The following is a 6,000-nucleotide window of genomic DNA, read 5'->3' as shown; positions in this document are numbered from 1 at the left end:
ACTTGTTCCAAGGATGAATTCCCCTCCCTGTTCAAAACTGACACCTTGTTTCCAGGCTGGCTTCGCCCAGCTTCGACTTCCAGCCGCTGGATGGAGTTAGCGCTTGGCCTGCTGGACTGACGGGCCCTCTGTGTTCACATGTCTGTTCCCCCACGGAGCAGCGGATCCGCTGGGATCATGCTACACGCATGATAGACGTGAGACATGGGCACTCGGTGCTCGCACGATGCACCTGTGTGTGAGAGACACACTTGGGGCGTGCAGGGGAGGCATGCATTGGCCACACACCTGAGCCACACCAAGATCACGCACACACACACACAGAGAACACGCCAAGCGATTGTAGAGCACAGCTCATACAACACGCACCCGGAGAGCAGCAGGAAATATCCATCCAGCCTCCCGGCCTCGTCCGGGCCCTCCAACATCTCCCCTCCTGCACGCCCCCCATCCCACCTCTTTGTGCCCCATCCCCTCCTCCCTGTGCCCCCTCCCTTCCTGCACCCCCACCTGCCTCCCTCTCCCCATCCCATCTGCCTTCCCCCAAATCGTGTCTCCTCCCCTCCCCATCATCCCTCCCCCTCTCCTCCTGCACCCTGTCCCACCTCTCCCCTCCTTCACCCCATGTCCTCTCCCCTCATGACCCCACATCTTCCCTCCCCCTCACCACTTGCACCCCATCCCACCTCCCTTCCCCCTCCCCTCTCATTCACCCCACCTCCCCTACTCTACCCCATGACCCCTCCCCATATTCGCTCCCCCTCTCCTCCTGCACCCTGTCCTCCTCCCCCCTTCCTTCCCTTTCTGAACCCCATCCCATCTCCCTTCCCCCTCCCTACCATGTCTTCTCCTCTGGCACCCCCCCTCCTCTTCTGCACCCCTCCCACCTCCTGTGCGCCACCCCTCCTGTATCCCCACTCATCTCCTCCCTCTTCCTTCCCCCTCCCCTCCATGTCCCCTCCCCCCATGGCCCCCTCTTCCCTCTCCTCCTGCACCCATCCCATCTCCCTTCCCCCACCTCTCAGTTCCCCCTCCCCCTGCACACCATCCTCTCCTCCCTCTCCCTTCTCCTCCCTTCCGTGTCCCCTTCCCCCGCACCCCCACTCCTCTCCTGAACCCCATCCCCTCCTCCCTCTCCCTTTCCCCTTCCTACCGTGTCCCCTCCCCCTGCACCCCATCCCATCTCCCTTCCCCCACTGCTCAGTTCTACCTCTCCTTGCACCCCATCCCCTCCTCTCTCTCCCTTCTCGTCCCCTCCATGTCCCCTCCCCCATGACCCCCTCTTCCCTCTCCTCCTGCACCCCATCCCATCTCCCTTCCCCCACCTCTCAGTTCCCCCTCCCCCGGCACACCATCCCCTCCTCCCTCTCCCTTCTCCTCCCTTCTGTGTCCCCTTCCCCCGCACCCCCACTCCTATCCTGAACCCCATCCCCTCCTCCCTCTCCCTTCCCCCTCTTCCATGTCTTCTCCCCCCTGCACCCCATCCCATCTCCCTTCCCCCACTGCTCAGTTCTACCTCCCCCTGCACCCCATCCCCTCCTACCTCTCCCTTCCTCCTTACCATGTCCCCTCCCCCCTTGCACCCCCAGTCCCCTCCTGCACCCCTCCCACCTCCCTTTGCCCCCTTCCCCTCCCCCTCCCTCTCCCCATTCCCTCCCCCCCAGCTCCTTCGCAGCCTCCGCCCGCGGTCCCTCTCGGTGCCATACGAGCTGGCTGCCGGGTGCTCGCCGGCTGCTGCGTCCCCCCGCCCGCCCCGAGCCGCTCTGCAGCGGGGCATGGACCGGGGCGCCCGCGCCCTGCGCCCCGCCGAGCTCGCCACGCGCCCCGGAGCCCCCCGCGCCCCCTGACCGCTCCCGGGGCCGGCGCCGGACCAGAGACCCCCCCACCCCGCTCTGCATCCGCACGGTAAGGCGACCCCCCCGCGCGGCCTCGGCTTCTGCACCCCCCGGCTGCGGGGCGGGGGCTGCCTGGGACCCCAAAGAGCCCGGGGTCGTACCAGCCTCTGCCCACGCGCCTTGGGGGGCAGGAGCTGGGGCGGGGAGACTGAAATTGGCTCGTGCATGGATTCAGGGGTGTGGGGGGCAAGGGAAATGAGCCCCAAAGACACTATGGATGGATTTGGGGGTGTATGGGGGAGAGGAAATGAGGCCAGAAGACGCAAGTGAATGGATTTGGGGGTGTCTTGGGAGGCAAGGGAAATGAGCCCCGAAGAGGCTGGTGAATGGATTTGGGGTTGTATGGGGAGCAGGGGAAATGAACCCCAAAGACATTCAGTGGATGGATTTGGGAGTGTAGATGGGGTGCAGGGGAAATGAGGCCCAAAGACGCTTGGATTTTGGGGTGTTTGAGGGGCAGGGGAAATGAGCCCCGAAGAGGCTTGGTGGATGGATTTAGGGGTGTATGGGGGGAAGGGGAAATGAGGCCTAAGGACGCTTGGTGGATGGATTTGGGAGTGTTTTGTGGGGGGCAGAGGAAATGAGACCCAAAGACATTCACTGAATGGATTTGGAGGATTTTGGGGGGCAGGGGAAATGAGGCCTAAAGATGCTCGGTGGATGGATTTAGGGGGTTTTATGGGGACAGGAGAAATGAGAAAGATGCTCGGTGGATGGATTTGGGGGGGTTTGTGGGTGAGAAGAAATAAGGCCTAAAGATGCTCAGTGGCTGGATTTTGGAGGGGCTGTATGGGGATGGGACAGGAGGGGAAGTGAGCCCCAGTGATGCTTATTGGATGGATTGGGGGGGGCTGTATGGGGGTTCGGGTGCAGGGGAGGTGAGCCCCAGTGATACTCACTGGCTAGATTTGGGGGGCTGTGTGCGGGTTGGGGTGCAGGGGAAATGAGCCCAGTGATACTCATTGGATGGATTTGGGGGGCTGTACGGGGTTGGGGGTGCAGGAGAAGTGAGCCCAGTGATACTCATTGGATGGATTTGGGGGGCTGTACGGGGTTGGGGGTGCAGGAGAAGTGAGCCCCAGTCCTGCACAGTGGCTGGGGTTTCTGGGTGTGGACAGGGGAGGGGGACAGACGAAACGCGCGTGGAAAATGCAACAGATCTGCTGGGCGATGTCCTGGCCGCATGGCGCACGCGGGCAGGGGCGGCGGGGGGGGATGTTGGCGACTAATGGATGCACCTGGGAGCAAGTGAAAAGGGGGGTGGGGTGAAGGGGGGTCGCTTTATTGCAAGCCGTCAGGGCAATGGCTGTCGGGGATGCGGGGGCGGCGGTGGGGGTGCGAGGGGGGGCTTCTGGCTGCCGGAGATGGTGGGGGGGAGGGACCGCGTTCTGCATTTGGGAAGGAAATTGCATCTCCAGGCGGCTGCAAAGAAAGCAATGAAATGCACAAAGGGACGGGAGGGGGGATATTGGAAGGGAAGGAGCCGTATGGAGGGGCTGATTAGCAGGCCACACACACACACACACACACCCACACACACCCCCACCCCTCTTTCTACCTCTTGGCAACTCACTAATTTGGGCAGCAGGTTGGTTAAGTGTGTGTCTGTGTGTGATGTTGTCTGTCCTGTCTGTGTCTCGGTGTGGGGTGTGTGTATATGATGTTGTGTGGTGGTGTGTGTTTGTGTGTATGAAGTGTCTTGGTGTTGCCTCTGTGTGTGACATGATGGAATGTGTGTCTCAGTGTGTTGTGTCTGTGTGTGTGTGTTCTTCCTGAGTGTGTCTCAGTGTGATGTTCCCTCTCTCTCTTTGTGTGATGTTGTGTCTTGGTGTTGCCTCAGTGTGTGACATGATGGTGCGCGTATCTTGGTGTGATGTTGTCTGTGTGTGTGTGTCTCAGTGTGATGTTTGTGCCTGTGTGTGTGTGATGTTCTCTGTGTGTGTCCCCCACGTGCTTGTGTTCCATTTGACGCTCTCAGACAAGGCTGGGAAGGGAGAGACGTGGCCGGAGTCGTGTGCACGTGGAATGTGTTGGGAATGACGTGTGCACGGGTGTTCTAGCCACGATTTGTGGCAGGCGCTTGTTGAAATGGCACACACATTGGCACGCTTGCTGTGAACCGTGGCTAACGTGTGTGGAAATGACACACACATTGGTGCCCGCGCTTCGAACCGTGGCTAATGTGTGTGGAAATGGCGCATGCCAGAACCGCCCCCCTGACCCCATCTTCCAGGGAGCTGATGGGCCAGGGTGGGGAGGGAGGGGGGATTCATGAGGGCTGGAGGCAAGGGGCACGGGGGCGGGCGGAAGCCGATGTGGAGGAATATGGACCTGATACACAGTGAGCGGTTGGGGAAGGCACCCAGACATGGAGGCAGATCCCTGGGGTGGGAGAGAACCTAAAGAGACCCCCCCCTCGCTGAGGAGTTAATACTGATTCAAGGAGAGCAGGGTTGGTTGGGCTTGGAGGCCGCTGTCTATCTGTCTATCCCCATACACATTCTATCTATCTATCTATCTATCTATCTATCTATCTATCTATCTATCTATCTATCTATCCCCATACACATCTCCCTGTCTCTCCATCCATCCCCGTATCTCCATCCATCCATCTATCCATCCATCCATCCCATACACACTCATCTATCTATCTATCTATCTATCTATCTATCCTCATACACATCTCCCTGTCTCTCCATCCATCCCCGTATCCCCATCCATCCATCCATCCATCCCATACACACTCATCTATCTATCTATCTATCTATCTATCTATCTATCTATCTATCTATCCTCCCATGACAAGGCATCTGTCTCTCCTCCTCACTCTTTTCCCTACGTGGCCCTCTCTACTGGGACGCTGGGCAGAGCTGGCTTGGGGGTGCCGCTCCGCAGAGAGGCCTCGGTTTCTGCTGGCAGCTGGTTCTTTGATCCACAGGCCTGGCTGAAGGTGACTGGCTGCGCTAACCAGAGCCAGGCCCCACTTTTCCTCTTCTGGTTTTCCCAGTTTCCCCAGGATCCACAGGGCTTTGTCCTTTGGCGCCTGGAAGAGTTGCTGAAATTTGGGGTGAGGCCGGATGCAGCCATACCAAGTGATCATGCTCCAGACACAGGAATATCGGGCTTGGGGTGGGTCTTGCTTTGTCCTTTGAGGCATTCGATGCCCAGGGGGAGCATTCATGGATCCCAATACCCTGCTCATCTTCATCCTCCCATGCTGGCGGGGTGCAGTCTTTGCGCCAGTTTCCCTGTGTTTTCAATGAGGCTAAGAGAGGGAAAGAGACAGACCCAAAGTCACAGAGCCAATAACAGCACCCAGAGGGGCATGCCGGGGAGTGCTGGGTGTCAGAGGGGTATGCAGGGGTGCTGGTGTTAGAGGGCTGTGCGGGGCGTGAGTGTCAGAGGGGTGCAGATGGTGCTGGGTATCAGAGTGCTATGCACTGGGGGGGTGCTGGATGTCAGAGGAGTATGCAGGGGGGTGCTGTGTGTCAGAGGGGTGTGGGGGATGCTAGGTGTCAGATGTGTGCAGGGGGGTGCTCAGTGTCAGAGGGGCATACAGGGGTTGCTGGGTGTCAGAGGAGTATGCTGGGGGGTTGCTGGGTGTCAGAGGAGTGTGGAGGGTGCTGTGTGTCAGAGGGGCATGCAGAGGTTTCTGGGTGTCAGAGGAGTATGCTGGAGGGTACTGGGTGTCAGAGGGGCTTGTATGTGGGGGGATGCTGGGTGTCAGGCCATCTCCTTGCCTGTCCCCAGCTAATCTCCCCCCTTCTCCATTTCTCTCCCACCCCAGGTCGGCTGTCACCGCGCCCCAGGCTGAGGAGAGACCAAGTGGGCTGGCGCCACCCATGGAATCACCCCAGGGGCTGCCAGTACGGGCGCCCGCACCCCTCGACCCACTCAGCCTCCAGCCCAGAACCAGGGACTGAAGCCGAGGAAGGAGACACCTGCTTAAGGAGGAAGATCTGTGCTCTGGGAGGAGAGTGATGTGTAGTGGTTAGAGCAGGGCTCTTGGATTCTATCACTGGTTCCAGTAGGTTATTGGGGTCTAGTGATTAGAGCAGGGAGCCCAGACTCCTGGGTTTTATCCCCCACTGTGGGAGATTATTGG

Source organism: Gopherus flavomarginatus, chromosome 18, assembly GCF_025201925.1.
Source record: "Gopherus flavomarginatus isolate rGopFla2 chromosome 18, rGopFla2.mat.asm, whole genome shotgun sequence".
NCBI lineage: Eukaryota > Metazoa > Chordata > Testudines > Testudinidae > Gopherus > Gopherus flavomarginatus.
Note: the sequence above shows the minus strand (reverse complement) of the source record.